Below are 17,273 nucleotides of genomic sequence, written 5' to 3'. Positions count from 1 at the left end.
TAATTGTTAGAGGATTAAATAAGATCATACTATTAAAGTTGACCTCCTAAGGGTGGTACCAAGGGGAATGGTCAGTAATACATAGTCCTTGTTGGTAAGCCACAAACACAACATGTTAGCCTCCTAAAGGAATACTAAGTAGAATAGTTTGTTAGCATGTTACCAACTCTCCACCAAGAGTCCCTACATAGTTACCCATAGATTGTCTGACTAGGACCTATTGTACTTGCATTGTTCCATGGTCTTGGTTTCAGTCATCGTTACTATTTGGTGTGAGTGATAGCCATGGATGTTTTATTTGGTGTGTTTGTAGTTGGATCATTATCTCTATTAGAATGGTGGGATTGGATCTATAGGTTCCATGTGGTTGGGAGTCATAGCTACCTTCACCGTTGTTGGGGACCAATGTATAGAGATGGTGCTTTATTTCAGTATGACTGTTGCTTGTGTCTCACTTGGTACTTCAGGTTCTAGAGTATTTTATCTTGTGAGTTATGCTTTCATTGCAATACTTAGATATCATGTTCGATGATGTTAGTTTAATTGATGAATTCTTGTGTTATGATATTTAGCATATGTTAGATGATGAGTTTGATTGGTAGGATTATCTTATGCTTAACTTCTAGCATGCTAGAGTTCCTTATTCTTATGTTGTAGTATGTTTTAGTGGTAAGTCCTCATAACATAGCTTTAATGTTCTAGTTGGTAGTTTTGGATGTTATGCATAGGGGATGGTAGGAACCTTCGAGGTCTCATGATGCTATTATGGATGGGAGTCATTATTTTAGTTCATTGAGATTTTTCTTCTATACATTGCAATGTTGATTTTAGTTATTTCCTTTCACCACTATGTTAGATGGTTAGACACAATTTCCATCTTGTAGTTATTGTTTGAGTGTTTATACCTCGATTGTGGATCTAATACTCCCTGGTGTGGAGGTTTTGACGTCTTGTTTTATCTCCTAGTTTTCGTTGGTGCATTTCTTGCTTTTCTTGGGTGACCATGCATCAACATTGGATGATACTTTAAAATATTGCACACCCAAAGAAGAAGAATTGTATGATACTAGAAAGTTTCACATGCCCATTGAAACTCTATCGTGCAACACTTTGAAGTGTCACACACCCATTGGAGAAAGGTCATGTGTCACTTTTGTAGTATCGCACACCTTCTTGAGAAGTATTACCCAAAACCTAAAAGTATCAAACTTATTTATTAGAAAGGTCATATGACACTAGAAAGTATCACATAGTGTTGTATTAATGTATTGCCTTAGTTTTGGAAAAACCTGTCTAGGCAGACAACAAGAACTTTTCAATTTGATCAGAAGCTTTTCTAAGATGTTTTGGACACCATTTTTAGTGTTCTTAAATAAATTAGAATTGCATTTTGAATTCGATATTTTTTTAGATTCAAAATTAATTGCATCCTTCTATGGTTAGTTATTTGGGTTAGTAGTGGCATTTGGAGATCCATTGGTGTTTGGATGTATGTTTAGTCTTCTATTGTGATCTTTTTGATCCTCATATTTTGTATGTTATGTGCATCCATACTTGTTTTAATTTTAATTTTTTTTTATCTTGGCTTGTATTTCATCCTTGTTCCAAGGATCTTTCAGTGGGGCCTTACATACTAATTCTCACTCTTCTAAAGTGATGGCCTATGAAAGGCCAACCCTACTAAAGATTAAAATACACACTATTAAATGTGACCTAGATAAAGGATTTCAATCATCCTATTAGGAGTGAGCCTTGTTAGAGGACTATAGAATATTCCATTAGAATGTCACCCTATTTAAGGACTTATAAATTTCTATTCAGTCAACATTAATGCAAAAAAATACAACTTAGTTGTAGATAACAAATCTCTATTTTAGTTCTCTATTCTGCTTGGCTTCATTCACTTAAGCTCTAATAGCTTTATCACCCTTTAAGAATTCATCCTCTTAAGCCTTCTTTCTTTGCATGCCAATTCTAGACACTTCTATTTGGCCACCATATGAAGAAATAACCTAGACTTCTTTTCTTCATTAGGTTCTAACACATGTGAACTGTTGCTTTTGGCCTAACATTCCCTTGTAAAGGAAATTATGATTTTTGCCACTTAATCAAAATCATCCATATTAGGGTTAGGTGTGATTCATTGAATCTAACCATCTTTGTATTTTATTTCTCTTCTAAAAAATTGCTTCTTGATCCTCTTTGAATTTTCCTCAAAACAATTTATCTTGAATTCTATGCCACCACATCATCAAGCTTATCTTCCACATGCTTCACACAATCCAAGAAATCAACTTTGTTTGCATAGAGTTAGTGAATCTTTGATCTAAATCATAATTATATCACTTAGAAACAACTAACCTTTAATTCTTGGCACATATTGTGTTACTTGGTATCTACTAAAAATTTACTCAGCACATACAATCTTTTACTATTACTTGAAATTCATTATAATTTAGTCGACACTCACTAACTTCACTTGGCATGTAATGAATCTTCACTTTACTTGGCATTAACTAATTTTCTACTCATCTTTAACTAACTTTTCTCAGCTCCTACTAATAACTCAGTCAAGCTTAGCAAACACAATTTGCTTTCTTTGTTCTTCAATAGTTAGTAAGTGTATCCATTGTTTGTAGCCTTAAGTAGATAAAAAATACACTATGTTATCATTGTCTTAACTTAGCTTAGTACTTCTTTTATATACCATGTAACTCAACCTTTCCTCTAGGTTCTCTTGTTATTTGATCTAATTAAATCATCTTCATCAATCAAACAAATTATTCTACTTGAATCAACTAAGAAATTATCTCTTTGGCAACTAGCAAGTTTCACATTAGTGATAAAATAATTATTGTAACATATTCTCATACTTGTAACAATATTTTATCAACAATCTCCCTCTTTCGCATTGATGGAAAACCAATATCAATAATAACACCAAAAAGAAAATAATACCTTGTTGTAATCTCTATCTATATCAACATCTTTCAGCTTCCCTATAGGCTATAAACAAACTCTATTCTGATCAATAGAAAATAGTTTTTTATGATTCCCTTTTTCATCTTTCAGGGCTTCTCCCTTTGTTTAGAATAAACTTCTAAATTTATATCTCCCACTTTGTGACTTTCTCATTTTCTCTAATCTCTATATCCCTCACTTTGTTTCCTCTTCTAACTCTAGATCATCTTATTAGTTGGACATACTATCTCCATCTCCCTCTATACCATTTCTAATCTATTGGTGTACCTCTCTTGTTGGTGTTCATATATCTCCCTCTTTGACAAAAATTCCAAATAATTGTCATCTTGACATGTAGACAGTAGCAATTTTAGGTTTTCCCTCTACACCTTGGTTGTGATTGATCTTATATTCTAGCTCTGGTATTACTTTAGGAAGGTCCTAAAGTGAGATCCACTACATCAAGTTCTAAGATTCGATATTCAACTCAGTTGATGTAGGGAAGTTCTTGTTCCTTTTAATCAACCTAGGATAGGGATAACACCCATAGTTTTCCTCTTAGATACTCATGAGAAATCTTAGGTAAAGCCTCTATGAATATATCTTTTACCTAATCTTTTGTATTTATATACTACATTCTAACTTCTTTGTCCTGAACCATCTCTCTCAAGTAATGATACTTGATAGCTATATGTTTTATCTTTTTGTGTATCATAGGGTTCTTCAATATGTTTATAGCACTTGTGTTGTTACAATAAATTACAAAGTGCTCAATGATTTCCACCTTCATTCATTTGAGTAATTGCTTAATCTACACAACATTTGTACAATTCACTACAACAACCACATATTTAGCTTCAATAGTAGATTTTGAGATTAAATTTTGTTTCTTACTAGTCCATGACACTAGTCTCTTTCCCAAGAGAAATGCTCAACCACTTGTAATTTTTTTGTCATCAACATTTCCAGCCCAATCAGCATTAGTGTAGGCTCTCAACTCAAACTTTTCATTCTTCTTGTAGTATAGACCATAGTCTTTAGTCCCTCTTAGATATCTCATTATCCTTTAGACAACCATGAAGTGATTTTCCTTAGAATTTTTAGAAGATCTTGCAATAATCTCAATAGCTAAAGAAATATCAGCTCTACTATGATCTACGTATTACAATTTTCCAATCATAGAGCTATACAATGTTTGGTTGACTTTAGCAGAATCATCATTCTTGGAAATTTTATGTCCTGTTACCATAGGTGTGCTCACTAGTCTTGAATCTTCTATACTAAAAGTTTTCAGTGTCTCTTTCATATACTTAGATTGAGTAATGTAAATACCATACTTCATTTGATACACTTGCAAGCCAACAAAGAATTTAATCTCTCCAAACATGGACATCTCAAATTCTTTCATCATTTGATCAACAAATATCTTACACAATGCATTTGGTCCACCAAATATGATATCATCAACAAAAATTTCAGCTAGTAAAATATCTTTACTACCTTCAGTCTTGAAGTATATGTTACTATTATCATCAATTCTCCTAAAACCAATCTTTACATGATAAGTATGAAGTCTCTCATACCATACTCAAGATGCCTTCTTTAAACCATATAAATCTTTTTGTAGTCTACATACCATTTTCTTATTGTTTAGATCAAAAAATCCTTTAGGTTGTTCAATGTAAACCTCTTCTCCCAATATACTATTCAGAAATGCAGATTTGACATCCATCTGATAAACTTTGAAACCTTTGTATGTAGAGTAAGCAAGCCAAGTTCTCACTCTTTCCAATCTTTCAATAGAGGAAAATTTTTGTCCATAGTCAATTCCTTCATCTTGTGCATACCCCTTGAAAACTAATCTTTCTTTATTTCTTGTGACTTAACCGTTCTCATCCAATTTATTTTTATACACCTATTTGGTTCCATTAACATTCTTATTCTTTGGTCTAGGTATAAGTGAACAAGTTTTGTTCTTCTCAATTTGATCAATCTCTTCTCTCATAGCTTGACTCCACTCATAGTTTTCTAATGCATCATTGACTGAATTTAGCTCATGAATGCTTAGCAAACACAAATAATTTCTCAACTTGTTTCTTTTCATAGGTCTAAGCTCTTTATCTCCAATAACTAGTGTGGCAAGGTGATGTCTTCTAACTTATTTTGACAATCTTGGTTTTGCTCTATTTTCTTCATTTGATGTCTCAACATCAGAATGACTAACTGCTTCACTATCAAGTATCTCAAAATTATTATCATGTGTACTAATCTTCTCATTAGAATGTGCTTCAGCTTCTATTTTAACTTGACACCTGAATGGAGCTTAGTTCCTAAATGTAGCTTGACATCCATTGTGTGTGACTTGACGGTTATTGAAACTTGTTGTTGTTGATTTTTAACTTGTTTCACAACATCATCATCATTTGTGTCATCATAGAAATATAAAAAAGTTATGAAGTCTTCAAGTTCATTTGCAAGTTCAGCTTCATGTACCTATCTATATTCATCAGACTTCATATTTTTACTTTCCACAACTTTTTTGGTGTTAGTATGTAAACACTTATAAGCTTTACTTCTTGTGGAATAACCTAGGAATATACCTTCTTGACTTTTAGCCTCAAAAATCTCCATTCCTATAATCCTTAAGAATGTAGCACTTTCTTCCAAATGCCTTAAACTATTTGACATTGGGTGAGCATCCATACCATAGTATAAAAAGTGTAATACATGTACCTTTCTTGACTTTTACTCTATTCAAGGCATAGATAGTTGTACTTACATCTTCTCTCCAATATTTTAAAGAAACCTTCTTCTTCATCATGAGTGTTCTAGTATAGTCCATCACATACCTATTTCTTCTCTCAGCAATACCAATTTGTGGATGCGTTCTAGGTGGATACGTTTGTCTCTTGATTCCTTCATCATTACAAAAACTTCAAACTCATTAGATGTAAATTCTCCACCTTTATTAGATCTTAGACATTTTAGACTCTTACTAGTCTCATTCTCAAATCTTGCTAAGTACCACTTAAAGATTTGAAATGTATCAAATTTATGCTTCAAAAACATAACAGTCATCATCTTTGAGTAATCATCAACAAGTAGCATGAAGTACCTATCACCATTGTAAATTTTTAGATTGATTGGTCCACATAAATCAATATGAACTAACTCAAAAATTGCTTTATTAGTTTGAGTCCTACTCTTGAAACTAGACTTTATCATTTTTCCTAATTGACATTGTTTGAAGATCACATTATCAAGTTTCTTCATTTTGGGCAAACCTTTGAGTCTTCTTATTTTATTGATATTGACTAGATTATCAATGTTAACATGACAGAGCCTTTTGTTCCATAACCATACATCATCAAATTGTATAACTAGAAAAGTAGCATCATTCATGTAAAGGTAGAATAGATTACCTCTAGTTTGATCACCATTTCCAATTAGTTATCCATTAGAATCATAAATCTTATCTTTTTTGTTTCCAAATTCAACCTTACATCTAATACTATTTAGTTGTGACACACTTAACAAATTATAGTTAAGTCCTTCTACATAATAATCATTGTCTCATATGATCTTATTTGTCAATTTAATTGATCCTTCTCCTTTGATTAGACATGGTGCATCATTTCAAAATCTAACACTATTTCCATCATAATGCACAAGTCAATTGAACTTACTTTTATCTCCAGTCATCTAAATTGAACAAGCATTTTTAGTGATCAATCTATCACTCTTGTTCACATATGATACTAATGTAGTTGCCCCATCCTCATCAAAATCATCCTTCATTTCAACAGAGAAAATATCATCATTATGATCATATGATTCTTCATCGGATCCATCTTCAAAAATATAGCAAGCCTTATTTCCTTTGTCTTTATAATCTTTGTTGTTCTTATCTCTTTTATTTCTGAATAAATCTGTACTTATATTGTTCTTTTTCTCTAAACATTTAGCAACAATATGACCAACCTCATTGCAATTGAAGTATATGATAGGTAACTTATCTTTGTATTTTCCTTTGCCTCTATGAAATCTCTTGGCCAACAATGCTTCAAACTCTTCAACATTATCATCATTTGTATCACTATCACTAGAAACATGTTTTTTCTTTTTCTTTTTCTTTTTCTTTTCCTTAGGCTCTTTTAATGACAGCTTATCTTTGAAAGAATATTCAACACTTTCAATTATGAAATTATCAAAATTTGAGAGTTCAAAGGTAGCCAGTCTACTGATTAATCCTTTAAGGGTCAAATCATTACCAGGTGTGCATCTTAGCTCTTGTATGGCAAAGACTCTAATAACATAGATAGGCAATAGTGTTCTCAATTATTTATTAATTATAGTCTTATCTTCAATCTTACCAATTGCTCCTCTTATAGCATTAACAAATTCTTTTACTATAGCATAGTATTGAGTAATATTGTCACCTTCATTAATTCTCAAGTCATCAAACTTACCTCTAAGACTTTCAAATTTGACTCTTAGAACATTTTTTTCTACTCCATAGATATTTTCTATGGCATCCCACATATTCTTAGCAGTATTAGATTATTTGATGTTATCAAACTCAATGTAGCTTAAAGAAGATGCAATCTCCAACATTGCCTAATTGCACTCTTTCCACTTTTTGAGATCTTCATTAGTAAGGGCTCTGGGAGGGTCAACATGCTCAATAGTAATCATAGTTTGTGCATAATCTCCAAGTCCTCCTATATGTAGCTTCATCAAACTTTTCCATGCAAGGAAGTTCTCATCATTAAGATTGGGTACCTCTCTCTTAGGAATTGTAATCTTTTATCTTATAGTACCTTCAAATTATTCTACACAAGCTCCAAGGCTCTGATACCAATTGTTTTAATACTTTAGAATAACTAAGAGGTGGGATGAACTAGTTATCCAAGGTCCTAATGTCCCAAATATTAAAAATTTCAGCACTTAACGAAACTCTTACAAATATGTCCTTGTCATATATCTTCCATGCTTCCATTAGATCATTTAGGTACTTAAACTCGTAGGCTACTGTCCTAAGTCAAAATAACTTTGCAAAAATGTAAACATAAAACATAATAGAATCATTCATATAGCTGACATAATGATTTTACATGGAAACCCAATTTAGTAAAAACCACCTGTAACATGCTACTAATTATGACTCTTATGAAGTGATGCCCTTTGGAAGGTTAATCTTGTTAAAGGTGACACTACACATTGTTAAATGGAACCAGGTTAAAAGATTTCAATCACCCTATTAGGAGTGAGCCCTGTTAGATAACTTTAGAACATTCGATTAGAATGTCACCATGTCAAAGGATCTTCAAATTATTGTTAAGTAAACCTTAAAACAAAGGATTGAAAGTAATTGATACAATTGCAAGACAGTAATAGTAAGGGCTCGATCTGATAACAAAATACAACTCACTTGTAGATAAAAGAGCTATATTTCAGTCCTCCATTATGCTTGGCTTCATTCAATTTAGGTCTAATATCTTGTTCACCCTTCAAGCATTCATCCTCTTAATGCTTCTTTCTTTGCAATCCAATTGCAGACTCTTCTATTTGGTCACCATATGAAGCAATACCCTAGACATCTTGTCTTCCTTGGGTTGTTGCACATGTGAACTATTTCTTTTGTCTTAACATTCCCTTATAAAGGAAATATTGATCATTTTTTTCTTAAACACAATCATCCATCTTAGGCTTAGGTAAGATTCATTGAATCTAACCATCTCTGTATTTTATTCCTCTTCTAAAAACTTCCTTCTCAATCCTCTTTGAATTCATCTCAAAATAGTTTACCTAGAATTTTGTGCCACCAACTCATCAAGCTTCTCTTCGACATGCTTTACACAATCCAAGAAATAAACTTTTTCAGATGAGATTCAATGAATTTTTGATATAAATCATAATGCTATCATTCAACACATACTGTGTTACTCGACATCCACTAAAAATTTAATCAACACATATCGTATTTTTTTGTTACTTGATACTCATTAGAATTTACTTGGTGCTCACTAACTTCACTTGGCATACACTAAATTTTTAGTCTAGACAACACTAAATGATTTTTTTCTTGACTTGATCTAACTTTTCTCAGCTTCTACCAGTCACTTAGTCAAGCTTGGTAGATACAATTTTCTTTCTTTGTTCTTCAAGAGTTAGTTAGTGTATCCATCCTTTGCAATGTTAAGTATATAAATACTACACAATGTTATCACTATCTTATCTAATCTTATTACTCCTTTTATGTACCAAATAACTCAACCTTTCCTCTAGGTGCTCTTTTTATCCCATCTTATCAAACCATCTTCATTAAATCATAGTACTTAAATCAACTAAACAATTATCTCATGAGCAAGTAGCAAGTTTGACATCAGTGACCAAATAATGATTGTAACACATCCTCATAATTATAAAAATATTTTCTCAACACTTCCTTCACAATGTTCTAGGATTTTTGGATTTCAACTTTGATTTGTTAATTTTGAATTCCTTGGATTGGATCTCTTATTACTTGTATGTCTTTGGATCTAGGCCTAGAATCTTGCACTTGATCATATTTCTCAAATTTCTAAAATTGGATCTTTCTCCTCCATTCTCTTGTAATTATTTAAATTCATTTTGTGACACCTTTTCTTATGTTTTCAAATATTTTTCCTTTCTTTATTATCATCATCAATAACTTATGTAGTGATGGGTGCACTCTTGAAGAGGGTGAAATTTTGGATATGTTTGGGAAAGTTTCCAACACTGGGCCATTTTTCCCTTTGTGAAGGAGAATTTTCCAACATTTCACCATTTTTTCTTCAATAAATGCAAAATTTCCAACAGTTATCTATTTCTTATTTCATGAAGGAGAAGTTTCCAACACTTGTCCATTTTTCTTATATAAAGGAAAACTTCCCAACACTTAGTGATTTGTCCTTCCATGAATGAAAAATTTCCAATGCTTAACCATTTTTAATTCCTTGGAGGAGACAATTTTCAACACTTAGCCATTTTTCTATTCCATGAAGGAGAAATATCCAACACTTTCCATTTTTGTTTCCAACAAATTTTTTGAATGGTCATAGATTTTGTCCATGATGGAAGAATTCTACAAGAACCATTTTTCTCCAAGGCCATATTTTTTCTTGAAGGTGGGATTTTTTGAGTGATCATGGGTAAAAGCACAGATTTGTGTCACCGTTTGTGATACAAAAACCTATTTTGGTCATATCTCATTTCTCTATCAAAACTCAATTTTTTTCAAAAACTAAAAATACCCTTTTATAGATCTCAGATTCAATATCATCATTATATAAATTTTTGAATTTTTTGATTAGTTATAATATGTTATAATCTCAAAATATTATAAGTCAATATTTCAACATTTCAGAAGATGCTCTCTCAAAAAATGAAAAAAAAAAATAGTAAATCATATCAGGGTATGTGCAGGATCATGGTGTACCAAACTATGGCCTTAAGTGGCAGTGAAAAACCAGCAAATCAGGGTTATGTAAACTTGAAACATAATTTTAAAGTGGTTCTGGACTTTATATCAAAAAGTTGTAAGAAAATAATCTATAGGAAATTGAATCTAGTTTCTAAACTACAAGGCCTTATCTAGAGAAAAAATTATTTGATTGGTCAAAATTTTGGATTTTAATGCAGTACTACAAAAATTTCAGGGTGAAAATAAAAAGTAGGTGTATGTCTGACCACCTTAATCATAATCAAATGATAATATTTTAAAATATAATTTTAGATATAAAAATTAGACTCATGCCTGGATGTGACGCATATTTTTGGGAATTTTTATTCCAAATAAATAATTAATTATGAATTTTCCACTATACTGTTTTCAGAATTTAAAAAATCTCGTGTCTGACCACCTTAACTATTTCAAAAAAAATCAAAATTAAGTTTTTTTTTTTCTTTTTCTTATACTAGTCGAAGCATAGAATGTGACACATCTTTTGGATTTCACAAATCTTATACGGTTTGAAACTTATAGCTATTTTTCAACCAGTATGTCAATCAGCACTTTGGAGCTAACTCCATTAGAAAATAAGTAATAATTACTTACTGAACTCGTAATTTGACAAAACTTACATTTATGAAAAGCTAAGAACATTCTTAAGAAACCCTTTTCATTACATCAAATTTTGGTTAAAAAAAAGTCGTCAGCTACATGCTTGAAGTAAAAAACACATAAGAACATGCCAAAAACACATTTTCGGTATGTTTTAAAGATGACCATATAAGGTTGGTATTGCAAGAAATAGTAGGAATTATAAAGGTATTAATTCTTTTCATTTAGTATCAGGATGGGTGGGAAAAAAGTGGGAATAGATTTTGAAATTCTTTGAGGCATTTCAGAACTACATATTTTTTAGATCGCCACTTTTTGGCACACCATGATCCTGCACATACCCATCAAAAAAAAAAAAATTATATTTATCACTAGAGGAGAGAATCCTCTTCATGAATATGTAATTCTTTTTTAAGAAGGTATAGATTTGATAGGGAAGTTTTGATGGGAGGAAAAAATTGTTGGATTCTGACAAGGTCAAACTTGAGTACTTATAACAAAGAAAATATACATCAAAAATAATTTTTTTTTTTTTTTTTCACTAGCTATACATGTCATCTATAAACTATTTTCAAATCAGAACAAAAAAAGATGATTTTCACATACTTGTTTGACAGGAACTACATCCTATATTTTTTATAGTTAAAAAAGGGACTTCAAATTAAAAAAAAAAAAAAAAAATTCTTAGTTAAAAAAATTATAGGCATAAAATTCATACAATTCTACACATTTCATCAGTTCACATCATCTTCATATTTGAAACACAAATAACATTTTTTTTGTCATTAATGTTGAACTGTCACATTCTGATATCACGTTTCTTTATAAAAGGTGACATAGGTTTGTGCTTTTACCCTCATAGATTTTGTCAATGACGGAAGAATTTTGCAACAACCATTTTTCTCGTAGGAAAGATTTTTTGAGTGGTCATGGATTTTGTCTATGAAGGAAGAATTTTGCAACAATGACATTTTTTGTTGAAGATTTCATGCCTTCCCACTTTAGGATATTTCAAGGGCAATTCTAGACTTAACCATTTTCTAATTGATTGTCTTTCTTTCTCATTTTTAAGGATATACAAATAGATACACTTTCATGTCCTTATATCAACTAGAGCTCACTTGTTGCAAAAATAGACCTACCAAAAATAAACTTTCTTAAAATATTATATTCTCCCACAAAGTCAAAATAAGATCAATTCAAGAGGTAGTGAAATTTACCAAAAATAGACTTTCTAAAAATAGTAAGTCATCAAAAACTCAAAATAGGGTCAATATTAGATACATTAAAATTTACTTAAAATATACTTACTGAAAAAAAGTATGACAAACCATTCAATTTTTAGACATGAAAAAAATTTCCATTCTAGGAGCCACATGGATAGAAATTTGAAGGCTTGACCAATTTTATTAATTCTCAAAGAAAGAGGGGAACCTTTGAGGACTAACCCCAAAACTACCAAGAACTAAATCCAAAAGGACAAGACCAAGAGAAGAAGAGGTGGTCGCTAGATTAAATGGGGAGATGGTATGAAAACCCCACAACATCTAGTACCCACCCAAAGGAATACTCTTGAGCATTTCAAGTATAAAACTAGTGCAAAAACAAGAATATTTGACTGAATCCATATTTACCTGTCCAACAACTAGGAAACACACTCAAAATGGAAGAAACCACAATTTGGGATAACTACCTTTATCCTTGATTCCACACATGTATTCAAGTGCATTTATCACTTACTTGAAAAGAATGTAGAAGGCCTCTCTTATCTATCAGACTTATCTATTTTGATATCCTTACTTCAAAACTATCCTTGATAGAGCCTCATTTCTAGTCAAACATCTATAGCTCTGATGATGTTATCATTCTAGTCAACCATGAACATTACTCTACATTTAGTGATAATTTTTATAGCACTAGCCGAGATATGTGTGTAGTGAGAGCCAAAATATTTCATCATTTCATTAATTATTTATTCTCTTTCTCTTCTCTCTTTTCAAGCATTTTCTTTCCTTACAAGTAGTGAAGTTGATAGAGGTTTTGGAAAAATACAGTGGCGTTGATCCAGGTGTATAATTTTTATTAATACAAAATTGACCTCGAGACTCTCAAAGCACTTAGAGAAATTAATTGTGAGTAGAAAGTGTTGGAAAATATAATTGGAATGATCATTATGTTGTCATTGATTTCAAACCTACTAATGTAAAATATTTCAAAATATATGAGAAGACATCATTTACCTGAGAAAATCAATAGGGATAAATAATATGGTTGTATGACAACTAAAAGACTCATAAGTGACACATGCTTACTTTTTGAGGTTGAGCCCAAATCTATGAAAGATGCATTGGAGAATGAGGATTGGATACAATAAATGAGTGAAAAAATTGAACATATTAAAATGAAAAAGGAAAAAATACCGTAGTACTTAGGCCAAAATACAAAACATTTATAGGAACAATGTGGATATTTAGGAACAAGTTAAATGAAAATGGTAAAGTCAAAAGGAACAAGACTAGACTGGTATGTGAAGGATATGCACAAGAAGAAGTTTTTGATTATGGGGAAATATTCACCCTATATAAAGACTAGGAGTTAGAACACTACTTTCATATTCTACTTATAAAGGATTTAAGGAATATTAGATGGATGTTAAATCTGCATTTTTGAATGGGATACTTATGGAAGAAGTGTACATAGAACAATCTAAAGGATTTGTATATCCTAGCAAGAAGTGTGAAAATTGTAGAAAGCCTTATATGATTTGAAAAAAGCTCATAGAGGATCGTATGAAAGCATGCATAACTATTTGGTGAAGATTGGATTTGCAAGAACAAATGATAACAACAATCTAAACTTGAAGACTGGAAAAAAAATGAGGTATTGCTAATTGAATTTTTTGTTGATGTTATCATATTCAGAGTAAAGAAATCATTATTTGGAAATCACTTGCTAATTAAATGAAGAAAAAATTTGAAATGTAATTATTTGGTGAGATTAGGTTCTTTGCTGGCTTATAAGTGTATCAAGTGGAGCAAGGTATCTTCATTACTAAATCCAAATATATCAAAGAGATACTAATTTTTTTTTGGAATGAAAGATTCAAGACTATTTAGTACACCTATGATTATTGGACACATATTATCTAAGAATGATGATTCTACTAATGTGAACTAGACATTATATAAGTCAATGATTAAAAAACTATAATATATTGTTCATAGCAGACCTAATATTGTGTTAGCAATTAGGATAGTTGTAATATTTTCAGCAAGTCCTAAGTTACATCACATGATGTTAGTAAAAATAATATTGAGATATATGAAAGGAATAGAAGACTATGGATTGTATTATAGGAAGAATGATAGGTTTGAGCTAAAGATAATCATTGATTTAGATTAAGTAGGAAATGTTGATGACAGAAAGAGAAGAAGTGGTGGTGCATTCTTTAATATAGGAAAGAGACTAAGTTCATAGAGAAGGAAGAAAGAGATTTGTATTTCCTAATCAATAGCTAAAGCTTAGTATATGTTAGCAGCTATGAATTTTCCAAATATCATATGGATCGATCAGTTAATGAAAGTTATGAAGGAAGAAATCACAAATCCAATGATTATGTATTGTGATAACATGAGTGTTATTAACATATCAAAGAATCTTGTAATGCACAAAAAGAAAAAAAACATATTGCTATCAAGTGTAATTACTTGAGAGAGTTAGTTTAAGACAAAGAAGTGAGATTGGGGTATGCGAACACTAAAGAGAAAATAGTTCATATATTCACTAGAGCTTTACCTAAAGATGCTCATGAGTATCATAGAGGTAAACTAGGGGTGATTCCCCTAGACAAAGCTACCTAAGATGAAGTGAAGATTTGCATCAAATGTTTTGATTGGAATATCTTACAAATTGATGCAACTAAATCTGCTTTAGGAGATGCCTAAGGTAGTAGTGAAGAAGAATGAGAAAATTATGGATTTTTCATACAAAGGTGATGGATAAATAATTTAGAACTAACATGGTTGTATCTACATGAGATAGATAAATGAGCTAAAAAATTTTTAGAATTGTTTTAAAAAAGGGAGATATTATGATTATCTAGTTACCATGAGTAAGAATGAGGGAGATATTATCTATTTACCATGGAAAAAGAAAAACAAGTAGAGGGAGATAGTGAACAAAGTCGATGAGATATCTAGTGGGATATAATGAGACAATAATGCCAAAGGTAGAAAATACCTAGAGGGCTCTTATAAGAGTTAATTGAGATGTTGATAGATATGATATGATAGAAAGATATGTATAAGAGTCTAATGGATGAGAATTAAAATGATAAGGATATTACTAAAGATCTAGACTTGTACATAGAGGTAATTACTCATGACAAGAATTTTTTTTTTTTGTGTGCAACTAAAAGTGTCCTGGAGGTGTTTCCATCAATGGAAAAGAGGGAAATTGTTGATAACTACAATTAGAACAATTGCTATGTTATCATTGATGCGAACCCTACTAGTGAGATAGCTTTGTACCTGATCTAAGTGTCATATCTATTGGATTGATGAAGAGGATTTTAGAACTTATTCATAAAAAAATGATCTAGAGTAAAGGTTGAGTTATGAAAAAGAAACTAAAAATGAACACTCGATTAGTTGGACTTTGATAAAATAAATTGATTTTATAAATCATGTTACAAGTGGAGAGGCTAATAACACTAAAGTCTTGAAGATGTGATCAAATACATATCAAATGAATAGATAGCATTAAGAAAAATATGAGAAGACTAGTGAACTTGAAGTATATCTCGACTAGTGCTAGTGTCGATCAATCAAGTGGCAAAAAAAATTGAGTAATATTAGTGTTGAATGAAAATCATTATTGATCAAGTGATAATATATATGCTGAGCAAGAAATTTTGTAGTGAATAAGTAACATAGTGATGATCAAGTGTTAAAACTTAGTGTTGATCGAGGAATAACATTTTAATAGTTTGTGAGAAATCATAATTTCTAGTTGACGAAACTAATTTCTTGGGATATTAAAAGCATGTAGAAGATAAGGATCAAAGAGTTGGATCATTTATTTATAGGAGAGAATTAAGTAAATGACTTAAGGGATAGATTTCCATAGAAGTTTTTATAAGAGAAGAGGATGAACAAGATGACAATCAAATTAATTGCATGTGGTGATTTTAATTGTAAACCCTAAGATATATGGTGATGATTGAGAGACAAAAAATCACAATTTCCCATTTAAGGAGGTACATGGCCCAACCTACAGTGTGTGCCTATGTGTGGATGCTTGTAAGGTTGGAGAAGTTTCTAATTTTATTGACTGGAGAATCTAAGAAGGTTGAGAAGAGTTGTGTAGAGTTATTGTTTGAAGGCTTGCCAAGAAAATACGAGATAGAGATGATAATGCAGGCTAGATAGTGAATTAGTGCATTAAAGTTGAACATAGATCTATACATGGAAAGTGAGTTGTACTTGATAAATCAAAACCCCCAGTTACTCTCTAACCATTGTAAATCACATTGGAAATCTCTTAAGCATGGATGACCTAAGATTCATATGTAAATCATTTAATTGAGTGGCATTCTAATTAAATGTTCTAAAGTCTTCTAACAAGGTCACTCCTAATGGGTTGGTTAAATCCACTAACTTAGTCAGATTTAATAGATTATTTTGTAACCAATAACAAGATTGTCTCCTAATAGAACTCACTTCATAAGAGTAAAAATTTGGTGACATGTTGCTCATGGTAATTTCCAAATTGGGTTTCCATGTTAAATCCTAGTGTCAAACTTGGGTGGTTGTCATTGTGACATTTTATTGATTAATGTTAACACTCTGCAAGTGTCTTATTTAAGATAGTTAAATAATAATTGATGTTACTAAAGTTTACTCTAGAGACTGAGTAGTGGAATGATTAGCTATAAATTTGTTTAAGTGATTGTTTTTTCAATGTATACATTTGGACCATGCATAACTAAGTCACTCCTCCTCTCAGTTATTCTAAATAGTCTAACCAAAATCTATAACCAAAAGGCTTGGATGCCTCAACCCAATTAATATTTACAGTCCAAATTTGGTAACATTCTCTTTTCAAGATATGGTTATTACGAATCAAATCTCCAATTGAAGGAACGTAACAAAGAGATATCTACAAAATATACCAAGAAAATGCAATAGGAAAAATACTAGAGTGTCTAATCTAATACCCCACCTTT

This window comes from Cupressus sempervirens, chromosome 4 (assembly GCF_028749045.1).
Source record: "Cupressus sempervirens isolate cs-2001-9-10 chromosome 4, ASM2874904v1, whole genome shotgun sequence".
Taxonomy (NCBI): Eukaryota; Viridiplantae; Streptophyta; class Pinopsida; order Cupressales; family Cupressaceae; genus Cupressus; species Cupressus sempervirens.
The sequence above is the reverse complement of the archived record's forward strand: the minus strand, read 5'-3'. Positions refer to the sequence as shown.